This window comes from Caloenas nicobarica, chromosome 17, assembly GCF_036013445.1.
Source record: "Caloenas nicobarica isolate bCalNic1 chromosome 17, bCalNic1.hap1, whole genome shotgun sequence".
NCBI classification, from domain to species: Eukaryota; Metazoa; Chordata; class Aves; order Columbiformes; family Columbidae; genus Caloenas; species Caloenas nicobarica.
In genome coordinates, this window is record NC_088261.1 from 10,213,197 (window position 1) to 10,229,077 (window position 15,881).

Here is a 15,881-nt window from a genome sequence, read left to right on the forward strand (position 1 = left end):
TCTAAACCCTTCTAGTTCAGGCTGGAGACAGAGTCTCTGTAAGAGGACTGGAGATCAGAGAATAATAGAATGGTTTGGGTTGCAGGGCCCTTCCCCGCTCCCCCAGTGCCCCCCCTGCCATGAGCAGGGACATCTGCACCAGCTCAGGTTGCTCAGAGCCCCGTCCAGCCTGGCCTGGGATGTCTCCAGGGATGGTTCATCCACCACCTCTCTGGCCAACCTGGGACAGGCTCTCACCACCCTCGGGGGCAACAATTTCTTCCTCATGTCCAGCCTGAATCTCCCTCCTTTAGTTTAAAAGAATCGTAGAACGTCTTGAGTTGGAAAGACCCACAAGGATCATGGAGTCCAACTCCTGTCCCTGCACAGGACACCCCACAGGTCACCCCGTGTGTCTGAGGACGTTGTCCAATCTCTTCTTGAACACTGTCAGGTTGGGGCCGGGACACCTCCCTGGGGAGCCTGTTCCAGTGTCCAGCACCTCTGGGTGAAGAACCTTTTCCTCATGTCCAACTGCCCCTCCCCTGGCACATCTTCCTGCCATTCCCTGGGGTCTGTCACTGTCACAGAGAGAAGAGCTCAGCCCTGCCCCTCCTGCTCCCCTGCTGAAGCTGCAGCCCCATGAGCTCTGCCCTCGGTCTCCTCTGCTCCAGCTGAACAAACCCAGGGACTTCAGCCCCCTTGTCCTGTTGCAAGAGGCCCTGCTCAAAAGTCTGTCCCTATCCTTCTTATGAGTCCCTTTTAAGTACAAAAAGGCCACACTAAGGTCTCTCCGGAGCTTCTCTTCTCCAGCTGAACACCCCAACTCTCTCAGCCTGTCCTCCCAGCAGAGCTGTTCCAGCGTCGGATCATTTCTGTGGCCCTGTGATCATTTTTGAGATCTAGAGATCACTCCTGCCTCTCCTGAATCCATCCCTGCTGAGCCTCCGGGTCCCCAGAAGCTTCGCCGAGGAGCCGTGACACCCGTCAGCTCTAGGAGAACATCATCAGGGAACGACTCCATGCCCTTGAAAAGATGCCAGATTAATCTATTCTTTTGGCAGCCAGGACCCTTCCCCTTAAATAAAGGGCTCCCCGCTTCATTCGGGCTCATCCATCACCGCACAACCAGCCCTGAACGCAGGCACTGAAGAGGTGACGTCCTCCAAAAAGTCACATTGCAAACACCTGAGAGCAGATTTGCACAGCAAAGGAGGATTTTTTTTTTTTCCTTCAAAGATTAACTCAGCACAGAGCATAAAAGTTTTCAGCTCCCTTTCTTCAGGCTAATACAGTCATTAACGCAAAAAAACCTGAATAGCTTATGCTGCGTAGGTATCTACTGAAAACATACATTGTTCAAGCATTTGCTATTAATACATCAGCTTAAAGCAAGTTGAGGCTTTGTCTTCATTGCTAAAAAGGTGCATATTACCATAGGATAATTAATACGTGAGCTGCTCTGCTGTATAACGAGAGCAGAGCTCAGAACTTTGATTTTACTGCTAGAATACTTGCTGCTCAGCCCCAGCATCTCCCTGCAGATCAGCACCAAAGTCCTCGGTCTTTGCCAGGACCCGACAGCACAAGTTGTCCCCATGTCATCCCCAGGACGGGGGAGAAAACCAACCTCATCACCACCCCCTTCTTCAAAAAACCACAAACCAAACCCAAACCTCGGACTATCTTTTCATACAAAACCCCTTCCTGTTGTCTGCAAGAGACTCAGGTAACAAAGCCAGTTACAAGGTGCACGTGTCCAAACGACGAGGGGCTGGTCCTACATCTCATCGTGACACCTGGAGCCCAAGTCAGTCCCCTTAGAGGCCAAAGAACAAAGCAGATGGTAATTTTTTCAGTTTCAGTTTACTTGTATAAGAAACAAAATTGTCTCTATAGAGTACTATTCTGAGATGCCAAGTCTGCAAGCCATATAAAGTTTCTTAACTCTTCCAGAGCCTTGAAAATAAGATAAAAAAAACTGTCATGAATAATAATTACAAAAACATGAAAGTCGGAATTCTGGTTGGCACCAGGTTTTTTTAAAGACAGGAATCAGTCAACATAACTGTTCTCATATCATACAAAATCGGTTTGTATTGACCAGCTCTGAAATTCTGCCTCGAAATAAAAAGAAAATCCTGGAGACAAGCACATCAGCACTAATTCCCAAGCCGGACTTTTAAACCAGAAAAGCCCCTCAGGCTGTGAGCAGTCCTGCTGATGTACACAGCACAAGAATAAGCGATCCAGACCAGGAACCAAGGAGAATAAATCAAATTTCATTATCTTACCTCCCTAAACCAGCATCCTAAGTCACACTCCCCTCCACAATCATTCCTCCTGTACTCGCCACCTATTGCTTGTCATCTACTTTATTGCTTCACACCTCAGTAGAGATTAATCTGTTTATATAGTTAAAAATCTCCAGAAATAAAACAAAGTACAGGAACAGCTTTGTTCAGAGACCTAAAAACGTTCTTAAGTAAATCCAGAGCCACGAGTGCTCCTTATCCCTTTTCCATGAACTTGTTTTTATAATAATACACTTACTCTTGTAAATCAGCATCAACAATATTCCAGCGATTATTTATTTCTTTTTGCTATTTCTAGGGCAGTTTCAAGGAATTATCATATAGAATTTATACCAAGGGGGAAAAAAAGCCCAACGCAATGTAACTTAAAATAGAATAGCACTAAAACAGAACGTATCAGAAAAAAAAACCCCACACTTCAAGCTTGCTGTTAAACAGACCACACAGCCTGATGATATTTCGTTTTCTGGGGAAATAAGAGTATGTTTAGCACTGAACAGCCAGGAAAAGCATTAGGATGAGCCTGGGTAGTGTTCCCACTGAGCCCTGTGCCCAAGACAGGCTCAAATCAGAGCAGAAAGTGAACGCGTGAAACTCAAAAGCCCTTTTCACCAGGACAAAAGCTTCAGCAACGCTCCAGGTTTGTGTCCAGATCCCACTGACTTTGCAAGGACTTAGAGCAGAAGCTTGACAGGGGCTGCTCCTGTGGAGGTTCCCAAATATAGGCGAGATCAGGACCTTTTCCATGGGGGTGTGGAATTAAGCTCCCAATTAAGCACGGCAGCAGCTGCGGCAGCAGCAGGGACCTGCCACACGGGCACCAAGTGACAAGGACTCTGTCCAGCTCCAGCTGCCGCTTTTCAAGACAAAGTGAGGATGAGCAGAGGAGCTCGGCCACCTTGGCTCCATCCCGTCTGCGAAACAGCCCCTTCAAAGAGGCACAAAATTCAAGAGAATCGCTGACTTGCTCTGATCGGACCATAAAAATGGTTTCGCTGAAAGCTGAGGAGGCTCCTCCACTTTCATCTGGGCCAGTGCCTTGCGTGCAAGGTCACAGGACGGGGCAGACAGACTCGTGTCTGGTCATGTCAGGCCAGACATGAGGAAGGAATTGTTGCCCCTGAGGGTGGTGAGAGCCTGGCCCAGGTTGGCCAGAGAGGTGGTGGATGAACCATCCCTGGAGACATCCCAGGCCAGGCTGGACGGGGCTCTGAGCAACCTGAGCTGGTGCAGATGTCCCTGCTCATGGCAGGGGGGGCACTGGGGGAGCTGGGGAGGGCCCTCCAACCCAAACTATTCTGTGATTATATGTGTGGGGAAAAGAATCATAGAACAGTTTGGGTCCAGCCTGGCCTGGGATGTCTCCAGGGATGGTTCAGCCACCACCTCTCTGGCCAACCTGGGCCAGGCTCTCACCACCCTCAGGGGCAACAATTCCTTCCTCATGTCCAGCCTGAACCTCCCTCCTTTAGTTTAAAACCATCACCCCTTGTCCTGTTGCAACAGGCCCTGCTAAAAATCTGTCCCCATCTTTCTTATCGGCCCCTTTTAAGTACTGAAAGGCCACAGTTGGCTTTCAGAGTCAGTCTTGTGATGGGGAAGAGCCAAAACCACCCTCTTGACTTCCCACAGACTCCTTTGGTTTCACATTCCCCAGAAGAGCCACGAGTCCCAGTTACAGCTCCACCTCTCGTGTCCCTCTGGCTCCGTGACTCGACATCTCAGGCTTGGCTGTGTGGCCAAAGACGAGGGTAACCTGGAGTGACGGGCCTGGAGAGGCACTGTGTCAAATGCCTCACCTGATAGTGCACAATTATAACCCCAGCAGAGAAATGCAAGAATATCCAGAGATATTAAGAACAAACTACAGACAAAGAGGGGAACCCCAAAGAGTGGGACAAGGAGAAGAGCCCCAAAGCAGGGGACAAGGAGGAAACTCTGCTTCTAACAGCTACGTGTGAAATATTTTAACACACAGATCAGGAAACAAACTTGAATGGCAGTCTCTGAGCAAAAAAAAGAAAACGAGAGTGATACAAGCAGTTTAAAAACAGAGCCCAACTTTAGCCAAACGCTTCTGGCTATAGAACGAACTGAACATTCACCAAAGTCTCTTTGGATCCAGCGGAGGAGCCCAGTCTGTCCCACGGCAGCTGCCAGGTGTTGAGTAGTTTTAAGCCATCCCAGCAGTTATTTATACACTCAGCCAAAAGACTTGGATGGTGCCTTACGGGCCTCTGAAGCTGGAAATTTCAGCCAGGAAAACAAAATCCCACTGAAATTTGGCAGCGCTCTAGAAGAATATTCCTCAAACTCAGTGCTTTTTACTCAGCAATGGGGGATACAGGAAGGAAGAATAAACTGCATTTTAAATGATCCTGTAATAATGATGCTTTAAGTGAGCGATTGCATCACAATAAAAAATGAAGAGACATCATGTCTGTAAGGTAAAAAGAGAATCCATGATTTGACAGGATGTCAGCACTTCTGCAGCCGGCAGCGATGCGGACACGGACACACCAAGCACAGGCTCGCCAAAGGCTGGGAAACCACTGCTGTATTTAAGAGAATAAACTGACACTCGTTATCTCACAAAACAACAAACCAGCAATGTAACTTCAAGAGTCAAACAATGAAAGCAGAGATTAATCTGCCATAAAAACATAATTATCTCATTAAAAAAAAAAAAAAATCACTCTCACAGTCTGCGAAGCAAAGGATTTATAACATTTTTCTTCTGGGTTTTGTCCAAATTACCCAAAAATAGAACCAAAAGCCCCACCACAATTTGCTGAAAATCCTCCCCATTTTGTTTAACAAAGAACAACATAAACAAGGAGTCTGAAATAAATTTCTCTCTTATTGATTAAACAATCCTTGCAAGATTACTGCTCTTGTAAAGGCCTAACTCAGGAGTTTGGCTCTAAAGCAACAAACATTCTGGAAAGGTAAACAGGTTTTAGGCGTTTTAAGTGCCCATCTTATTAAACAGTTGAGCTCTGGCTTGAGCTGGGGACTGAGAACACTCCTGCCTGGGGCGGGGGCAGAGCGAGATGTGCCAGGAGGTGACACAAGGAGAGGGGACATTCCCCACCCGATCACACATGGAATGATGCTCCACACTGGCAGGTTTGTGAACGCAGCCCCTGGACAATGTTCGGCAACACGCTTGGGGGCTGGAGATCAATCCTGCTGCAAAACAGCCATTTGCCAGGGGCTGCTGCTCAGCCCCCTCCAAATACCCCTCACCGGCACCTACCCCAGTGTTTGGGTGCACAGGCTTTGTATCTGGCTCTTGAGAGAACCCCAGGCTGGTTGGGTTGCAGGGCCCTCTGTGGATCCCCAGCCCAGCCCTGCTCACGCAGGGTCACCAGAGCAGATCACACAGGTCGGGCCAGGCGGGTTTGAATGTCTCCAGAGCAGGAGACTCCACACCCGCTCTGGGCAGCCTGCTCCAGGCTCTGGCACCTCCCAGCAAACAAGTTTCTCCTCGTGTTCACATGGAGCCTCCTGTGTTTCAGTCTGTGCCCGCTGCCCCTCACCCTGGCGTTGGGCATCACTGAACAGAGTCTGCTGCATCCTCTGACACCCATGCTGAGATATTAATTTTGAGCAGTTCCCCTCCAAGCTGTAGCCTCAAGAAGCCAGACTCCTTTCTGTTCCCAACACTTCAGAGGATTCCTCCCTACAGATATGCTCTAGGAAAATCTGTAGAGTTTCACCACTCCAGAGCAGGCAGTGACATGTGGATTCCTCTGCCCCTGCCCCATCATTTCCATCTGCTGACAAAGTTGTTTCCCCCCCAGTTACCCCAGTTACCCCAGTCTCGCGCACCGGCGTTATGGAGAAGCGTCTGGAGAGGTCGCGGGCTGGCAGCTCACGGGGCAAGCAGCACTTCTGATTGCAAAGGAGCTGTCCCTAAATTTCATAGAATCATAGAACAGTTTGGGTTGGAAGGGACCTTCAAGGCAAGGTAAAGAAAAAAAGAGATTGAATCTCTTAAAACAGATTGTAGAAGTAATCCAAACTTCAAATCATCCTGCTTCCACAGCAGGCTGGACTCTTCGGAAGAGCCCTACGGGGACATGAGGCTCCTCAGCATTAAGGCAAATTTCAACACAAAGCCAGAATGAAATAAATGCAATGAAGCAAACACACATTTTTACAGGTCTGTAAACAGTTGCATTCGCGCTATGGATCATCAGCTCTCCAGTTCCAGGGCTCATCACTACCTATACTCTCCACATTACTCTGTTTTTACAGCTAAGCAGTTAGAGGAGATAATTTACAGCCCATCTAATATCATTTACTCCACCAAACAGATTTACGAGCAGCCAAGTGCTCTTCTGGGATAACAAGAAAAGGAGATCCCCAAATTAGCCAGCACATTAATTGCACCCGACTATTGCACTTAGAAAATGAAATGGATGAACAAACCTGAGAGAAGCCAAGCTCACCCATCACAAAGGCCTTAATTGTGTAAAAAATTAAAAACAAGTCACCTTTGATTTGCTAGTTTGCTTTAACCTTTTGTCACTGTTTCCAATTACCGACTTTCTGTATTCAAGTATGTACAAGACAATAAACTCCACAGATTTATATGAAAGTGACTTTGCAGCTTCAGAGGAGAGTCCGAATCCACGTGTTGTAATTCCTGCATTTCTGACATTGGCAAATCTAACGGCAGTTTCATCCAAGGAGAAAATGCAGGACTTGGCTCTCAGTCGCACAACTTGCAAGTCAACAAGGTTCCAGACGGGTAATTCCAGCAGCTACAGAAACAACAGATGGGACACGCAGATTGGGAGGTCACAGACCACCCCACCCATCACATGCAGCGCTTACACCCACCAGCAAGTGTCCGAAATTACAAACACCCAACTCAAACGACCAGCTCCCTTTGGGTTTTTTGGGGCAGACAGCCATACAAGGGAACCAGGCCAAGGCACAAATGTCTGCAGGCAACATGGAAAACCAGCACTTCTTTGCGTGAGCTGGGTTATTGCCAAAAGTCAATCTGACAAAGGAAGTTTAGGGTCAGATTCTGCTCTCGCTGGCACTCGGGTAACCCAAAGAAAATGAAATGGGAGCTGAGGAAGATCACTGAGAAGCAGAGCATTGAAGACACAGCCATTCCCTGAGCTCTGTTGCCACCGACCTGCTGCAGGATCCTGCCCTAAAGGAGAACTGGAAGAAAAGACCAAGTGCTTCTCAGCTCCAAACCAGCTACATAAGGCCAAATCGCCTTCACCAGCAGTTTGTGCTGAGCACACTTGATCTCGCCTTGGGGGCCCCGGAGATGTCGCCCTGGAGAACCTTCCCAGAGCCCACACAACACTGAACAGCCCTGAGACACCAAGGCCGTGTGCTCCATGTGCTCCTCCAGCTGCTCCTGAAGGCCAGACCCAGCAGCCCAGCCTCTGTCACCCAAACACCCCTGCACTACTCAGTCCATCGTAACTGACCTCTTACCAGAAGATTCCTCACCCCCTCCACAGCAGGAAATCTTCCTCATTTTATTTACCTTGCACAAGTCCATGTGTACGTTCCCTCTGCTTCAGAGGACCACCCAACCTGTGACCACATCCCCATAAAATCCATTTTCTTGTTTGCAGTGTTTTCGCCTCAATTATACACTCGCTGTCCGAGATGAGAAAACAGATGACTCTTGCAGATGCTTTGTCAAATTATCTTCCCTGAAGTGCCAAATGAATAGATCCAATGAACCCAATAAAAGCTTCTTATCTGAATCATCATGCTAGAGCCACTGATAACAGGTCAGTGAGTAGAGAAATCCAACAGCTAATGCATTTAGCAGAATGGAATATTATTATGCAATGCTCTGCACAATCCCCACCTATGGCATTCTGCCCAGTTACTTCAGCTTTATAAGCTTAAATAAAAATATGTTTTAAAATAAAGCGTTTCCTTTGCCTGGTTGCCACAAGCAGAATTTTAGGCTTGCTCTTTCATTTTTAAGAGTTCGCATAAAAATATACACATGCTCTGTCTTCCCGGGGTGCTTTGACATGAAGACTACTGCCCTGTTTCACAAAGAGAAGGAAAATGAGAGATGATGTCCCCAGGAGCACAGAGCTGGGGTACTTGTGGCTCCCAGAGCCAAGCCCCAGGGGACACATCAGCCCTTTGCTACTGATGGGGTTAATAAGTCACAGAAGGGTTGGAAGGGGGAACAGAGACAGGTTTGAACCAAGTTCTCTAAAATCCAAGTCTGGCATCTCTCATGCAGCCTCTAGGAAGAGCTCAAGGCAAAAGAAAGATCATGTTTAACAAAGAGCAAGAACAGCAAATGCTTCGTAAACGTTAAGTAGCAGATAAGTTAGGCAAGCTAAATAATGTGTGCTAATTAAGGAGGGAGAGAGAACTTGGAAGAGGAGGAGGAGGACCCTCTGTTTCTCCCATTTACGCTTCATAGGTCAGAGCCCATGTCCGAAAGACGTGGGAAGGAGGAGAAATACCTTCTCCCAACGAAGAGGGTGGCAGCCGGGGAGCCTCTATGCAGCAGAACTGCTCCCCCGGCAAGAACAGCAGCAAATCAACGGCCCCCAGGCCTGGCTACCCCAGAGCACCAGGCAGAGATGAGGAGGGGACTGATGTGGGATAATGGACAAAGGTTCTGCAGGGATCCATCTCGGGTCCAGCGCTCTTCACTGTCTTTATAAAAGACTTAGACTCAGGACTTGAGAGATTGCTTAGCAAGTTTGCTGACGACACAGAATTGAGAGGAGCTGTCAACACTCCAGAGGGCAGAGAGGCCCTGCAGAGGAACCTGGACAAACTGGAGAACTGGGCAATCACCAGCCACATGAAGTTCAACAAGGGCAAGTGCTGGATCTTACACCTGAGACAACCCCGGCTGTACAGACAGACTGGGGGACGAGATGCTGGAGAGCAGCTCTGCGGAGAGGGACCTGGGGGTTCTGGTCGATGGCAAGTTGAACATGAGCCACCAGTGTCCCTGGAGCCAAGAGAGACCCGTGTCCTGGTGCATCCAGCACAGCAGGGCCAGCCGGGCAGGGAGGGGATTGTCCCGCTCTGCTTTGCGCTGGGGTGGCCTCACCTGGAGCATTCACTGTGTGCAGGGCTGGAGACCCAGAAGGAGATAGAGCTACTGGAGAATGTCCAGAGGAGGCTGCGAAGCTGGTGAAGGGTTTGGAGGGGAAGTCGTATGAGGAGCGGCTGAAGTCCCTGGGTTTGTTCAGCTGGAGCAGAGGAGACCGAGGGCAGAGCTCATGGGGCTGCAGCTTCAGCAGGGGAGCAGGAGGGGCAGGGCTGAGCTCTTCTCTCTGTGACAGGGACAGACCCCAGGGAATGGCAGGAAGATGTGCCAGGGGAGGGGCAGTTGGACATGAGGAAAAGGTTCTTCACCCAGAGGTGCTGGACACTGGAACAGGCTCCCCAGGGAGGTGTCCCGGCCCCAACCTGACAGTGTTCAAGAAGAGACTGGACAACGTCCTCAGACACACGGGGTGACCTGTGGGGTGTCCTGTGCAGGGACAGGAGTTGGACTCCATGATACTTGGGGGTCCCTTCCAGCTCAGGACATTCTGTCATTCTATGAAAGCATCGCACAAGAACTAAGACAACATGGATTGTACCCCCAGCTCTGCCTTAGGCTGACTGGGGGGCCACGGACACCTTGTCTACCCCCAGCCTCACCGTCCTGTCTTCATAAGAGATACAGCAACACCCAGCAGCTTGAATAACACATCATTTTTGATTGTTAAGTGTGTTTATGAACGTTTTTTCCCCCTTTTCTTGCCTGCAAGCAAGCCAAGAGGTACTGGAACACACAGAAGAAATTAGATTTCCCTCCCTCTGCAGCCAAGAATCTTGCTGAAGCCTCATTTGGGTTGCTGCTCGCTGTAAGCTAAACTGAAAGATGATGTATTTCAGCGACAATAACTTAATATTAAACATTGTACCTTTGTCACACTCATCATATCGCATTTCTAAAGGCTTACACCAGAAGTCTCATTAGCAAAACCATTAAAACAAGCACACAGCTGGTGGAGAGCATTTACTGTGCAGAAGAGTCAAATCCTTCTAAATTTATAGTGGCAAAATTGATTACTGATTCTAACATCTGTTGCAAATTTTACATTTAAATTCTCCTTAAAAAGTCACTTAGCTCAGAAACATCAGCCCAGCCTCTCTGAACTAGCTCCCCTTCCCCAGTGACCACATAAATAATCAGCACGCAAATCAAATATGCTCATTTCATGAAAGTAATTCTCACTATCATATATAATAAGAACTAAAACATGCTTAAGATGTAACTCGATGTATTTACACTACGTTTGTAATCACATAGAAGCCAAGGGGAACTCGGAAGAAAGGATCACCTTGGAAAAAAAAGAAAAAAGACTAAAGCAAACAGCACCAGATGCAAGTCTGAAAATGTTTAAATACGCAAGCTGGTGTCTTCATCATCCAGAAACGGAGAGGGAACTACCTGTGAGCAGTGTGCAAATGCAGACAGAAGATGGTAATAGGACATAGAACCACAGAATAGTTGGGGTTGGAAGGGACCTTGAAAGGTCATGGCTTTATACTTCATGCTTTTCTCTGGATAAACCACCTCTATCACCTTCCAGCAAGGAGAACAAAGCCATGGGCACCCAAATCCACGTGTTGTCAAATGCGATATCCTCGGACAAGCAGAGCTATGGATTTTCCTTTTATTAATAGGAGAAAAATAAAAAAAGGCATTTGCTACGCCCCACCCACAGAGCCATGACCTTCTTACTCTATGAAACCTTAATTCCCTTAAAGTAGAAAAAAAAAATGGCAAGGTTTTACCTGAGATCTAAAGCAATAGTTGCATATGATGTCTAAAAAACACAAGTCTAACTGAAGTCCAGAAAGCACCAATAAACTGTTTCTTTTTTGTGACCCTCCTGGAAGGACAAGGTTTTGTTTCATCAGCAGTTCCTGCAGTGCCACAACATCTATTAACCTAAACTTGTTTGGTTTTTTTTCCCCCCGCGTTTGCTTTGTGTGTGGCTCCAATCTGGTGGAGAGAACATTGGCACGTGTCCTCTGAGGGTTACAGCTGCTCAGCAAGGCCTGCTTGGGGCCTGGCAGCACAGCAAGTACTACCAGGTCCAGCATAGAGCTGAACGGACAGGATTTGTCATGATTAAGTCAAGAAGACACTGACAGAAGAAGCGACACCGTGTCAAGGTTGGACGAGCGCTCCTCAGAGCACAAGAGCGACACCAGGGACCTTTTTCCCCCCAGTGCTCATCAAGCCATGAACATCAACCACTTGCTTTAAGAGTTGTCTTATTCTCTCAACAGGTGGAGAAAAAGCACATCTGGAGATGTTACAATGTCATATTGAATCACAAACTGGGCATGTACATCCATCACCAGGTTGGGTGGGAGTGTGGATCTGCTGGAGGGCAGGAGGGTCCACGGAGGGGTCTGGCCTGGGTGGATCGTTGGGCTCAGGCCAGTTGTCTGAGGTTCACCAAGGCCAAGTGCCGGGTCCTGCACTTGGGTCACAACAACCCCGTGAACGCTGCAGGCTGGGGAAGAGCGGCTGGAAAGGTGCTCAGCAGAAAAGGAGCTGGGGGTGTTGGTGACAGCGGCTGAACATGAGCCAGGGTGTGCCCAGGTGGCCAAGAGGCCACCAGCATCCTGGCTGGTACCAGCACTGGTGTGGCCAGCAGGCCCAGGGCAGCGACCGTCCTGTGCTGGGGAGGCCAAACCTCCAATCCTGGGGGCAGTTTTGGGCCCCTCACACCAAGAAAGCCCTTGAGGTGCTGGAGCGAGTTGAGAGAAGGGAACGGAGCTGGTGAGGGGCTGGAGCACAAGTGTGATGGGAGCGGCTGAGGGAGCTGGGGGTTCAGCTGGAGAACAGGAGCTGAGGGGAGACCTTCTGATCTCTGAACTGCCTGAAAGGAGCTTGGAGCCAGGGGGGGTCGGGCTCTGCTCCCCAGGAACAAGCGCCAGGACCAGAGGAAACGGCCTCAAGTTGCGCCAGGGGAGGTTGAGGTTGGATCTGGGGAACAATTTCTTCCCCCAAGGGCTGTGGGGCATTGGAACAGGCTGCCCAGGGCAGTGGTGGAGTCACCATCCCTGGAGGGGTTGGACAGACGGAGATGAGGTTCTCAGGGACATGGGGCAGTGCCAGGGCTGGGTTATGGTTGGACTGGATGATCTTGGGGGTCTTTTCCAACCAAAATGATCCTGTGATTCTATCTTTTCTCCAGTTATTTTCAAAGCATTTGGGAAGAAATCCGTGAGGACTTCTGCCGTACTGGGAAACTGCATCCCCACTTAATTTCTCAGCAGCTCAGTGGAGGATTCCCATTTGTCTCAGGCAACTTCCCTATTGCTTCAGAAAACACTTTGTGATTTATGGGTGACAACAAGAAAAATAACAGTTTTCAAAAGTTTCTCAACCTACAGAATCAGGTCTTGTAACACTGAGGGAAGCAGAGCACAGAGACAAAACACAGATGGGTCATGAGTCTGGCTGCTGCTGGCTGAGATCTCACAGAACATCAGTTCCTTGTTTTCTCGCTCGGACAGCACGTTTGCTTAATGGTATTTTTGAAAAAAAGCACCAATTTTATCACAAAATTCACAGGATGGAAAATCTACCTTTTCCCTCCTGAGCTTCTGGACCCTCATTACTAATTTGTACTTATTTCCCATCTGGATTCAGGATTATGAAGCAGCAATAGCTGGAAGGAACATCTTTCAACCACTGGAACAGAGATTTCTCCTCCTCGTGACAAGAACAAGGATTCACATCCTCGGTGCTTCCTCCAAGCACTTGTCTACCCAGTTGAGTCACTTCTCAATCATCCTGATGAACTCGAGGCTGTCAGAGGACGAGACTCCTCAGACGTGACATTTGGAAAGGGCACTTTCTAAATTGCACACGTTAATGTCTTTTTCCTCTCAATTTAATCTGGAGGGCAAGACGACACATGACAAGAAACAAATGGAGCCTTCTGGGACTCTACATGCTGCTTAACAAACTCCTCTCTCAAAAAAACATTTCTCAGCATAGAAAATTTAACACGAAAATCACCTCAATGAGAATCACTCCACGAAAGGATGAAACTTGTTCCAAATAGCAGTGGACAACGAGGGGGTTTCTTGCTGTTTGCTGAAGAAATATCACAGATTTTTATCTTTTTTTCCTGAACGTCCATCAAAAAACGCTGTAGCAAGTAATCACCAAGACACTGCATGATGCTGTCAAATGATACTGGGAACAATTCATTATTGATTCACTCCTTTATGTAGTAAGGGCTCAAGAACTTTGTGCAGAATTCCAGTTAACATCGTGAAATCCATTACCAGTATAGCTACTTCCACTAGGGCAACCAATCTGAAACCTATTTCTTTGCCCAGGCCCTGCCATTTCTGTTTTTACAAGAATCAGCGTGGTTTTTGGTAGCAGGAAAGAGCACAGCCCCAAAGGACATCCTCACTCCTTTCTCCCCAGGGACTGTGGACTCTCCTCTTCCTTTTTCCCCACTCACTTATTTGAATTATCCCCATTTCGCAGCAGGACCCGTCCCTGCAGCACCGAGCCCTGGGGCCAGACACACCAGCTCTGCCAAACACACACCAGCAAACACAGCGTGTGGGTTTTAAAATAACTCCCTTCTCCCATTTTTACTTATTTTTTAAATGCACAGAGATCAAACCTACCCATGATTCTTATTAGCAGTGACTCATATCAGCTGCAACACCAGCTTGTCTCAGTCTCAGGAGAACTGAATAAGCCTGGATGGTTTGTCAGGCAGTGTGAAAATATGGGACTTGTATTTTATTTCCAGATATATGAACATCACTTGCCCAATACAATGCACCAGCGCTTCCCCGGCTTTTCTAAAACAGGAGCTGTATTTCTCAAGAATCAGCAGATACAGCAGCTTTCAGCACCTTCTGTCCATCACAGTCCTATGGAACAGTACTCGACATCAGCCGTGAACACCAAGAGATGCGCTTGGAAATAAAACAGAAGGCGCTTCTGCCCAGGAGCAGTTCAATGTAATTTTGGGGTACCAGAACCATATATAACATTAAGAGAAAAACCTACAAAACAGCAGCTTCCCCAAGACTTCTTGCTGTCCCCCACGTGTGATGATGCCACACGAAGCTGAGCAAGGGCTGGCAGAACAGTTTTACCAACTGGAGCAACTACCAATTGGCTCTTGGGTTATCAGTGTTTCAAGGACCCTTTAAAGCACAGTTACTTAGAGGAGAAAAATACACCTGCTGGTTGAGTTTCTTTTTCCTCTCCTCTTCACCTTGACCAGAGTATTTTTAGCTGTATGGACAGACCTGCCAATGCTTTCACCTTCAATTCTTTGCAAGGAAATTTCTGACAACACACAGCGATGGATGAACCAAACCTACCCAGAGTCAAGAGAGGCAGAAGGAAAGAAATGACGGGCAAAAGCAAGTTCCCAAAAGACTTTTTTCAATATTTTTGCCTTCAATAGTTTAGCTCCCCTTCCTTCCACAGCCTCCTCACAGAGACCTTGGGAAGTTTACACCTGATTTCAGTTAAGCTCAGAGTTTAGCCTGAGATTGTGCTTAACAAGATCAGCCACCACACTCGCACGCAAACACCTTGATCAAGCTACTCACATGCCTTTGCAGAAGAAAAGCGTCACTCAATTACAGCAAGTCTCCCTGATCGACTAACGTAAGTAAATTTGGCAGAAAATGGCCCAACATTGTCATGTCAGAAGGCAGAAAAACCTCATTATTCAAATGAAACAGTCTCTCTTGTCTGCTCATCCCAGCAGGTAACATGTCAACTTCTGCCAAGTCGGTCAACAGAAGCACTTGTTTCCATCAGAGCACGGTACCAGTGAATAAAGGAGGGAAGATATGCTCATTCTTGTTAATTCATGTGATGCTAGGACCACAAATGCTTCATTAATTACTACAAAAACTGTTACCCAGACTAAGTTCTGAGCTGACAGCAGCAGACACGATCCCATGGACCTTCAGGTCATTGTCTCAAACACAAACTACTACAAAACACTGACAGTGCAAAGGGTCACCCTTGCATGACGCTCAGATTTACCGGTTTGGTTAAATCTTCCAGAAATAAGCAGATTTCTATGCAGCAGGAAGGCAAATTGAGCTACTAAACTTCATTTCACACATTTTAATGTCCTTTATGTACTGCAGTTTCAAGGGAACCTTTTAGAACCAGTACTAAGTGCCACATGGGAGTTTATGACTCTTAAGCTTCCCTGAATTTCCAGTTTTCCTTCACTGCTTTTGGCATAAATGCTTCATTAGGAAATCTATTCTTTTACAATTTCTTCATTTCTTACAACATCTTATCCTCACAGCAGAGTTTCCTGTCCCATTTGACACACACTCTGCTCTCCTTTTGTCATTAAGTTTCTCCCCGCATGGAAAACCAATTAAACTTGCTGGACTTTATACATCCTAATGTACAAAATGTGTAAATATGCTCCTAACACACCCAGAACATGGTCAGCGTTAAGCCTCTCGAGTCTTCTGCTTTTGTTTGGAGTAGGTGAGGTGCCGAAGGAAGAAAAAAATATTTAA

At 47.6% G+C, this 15,881-nt stretch overlaps 1 protein-coding gene across 4 annotated transcripts in view; it reads right to left on the reverse strand.

The window, feature by feature from the left end:
- LOC135995620 (S-adenosyl-L-methionine-dependent tRNA 4-demethylwyosine synthase TYW1-like) overlaps positions 1-15,881 on the reverse strand; it is a 115,278-nt gene that overhangs the window by 35,502 nt on the left and 63,895 nt on the right. The window lies entirely within an intron of this gene.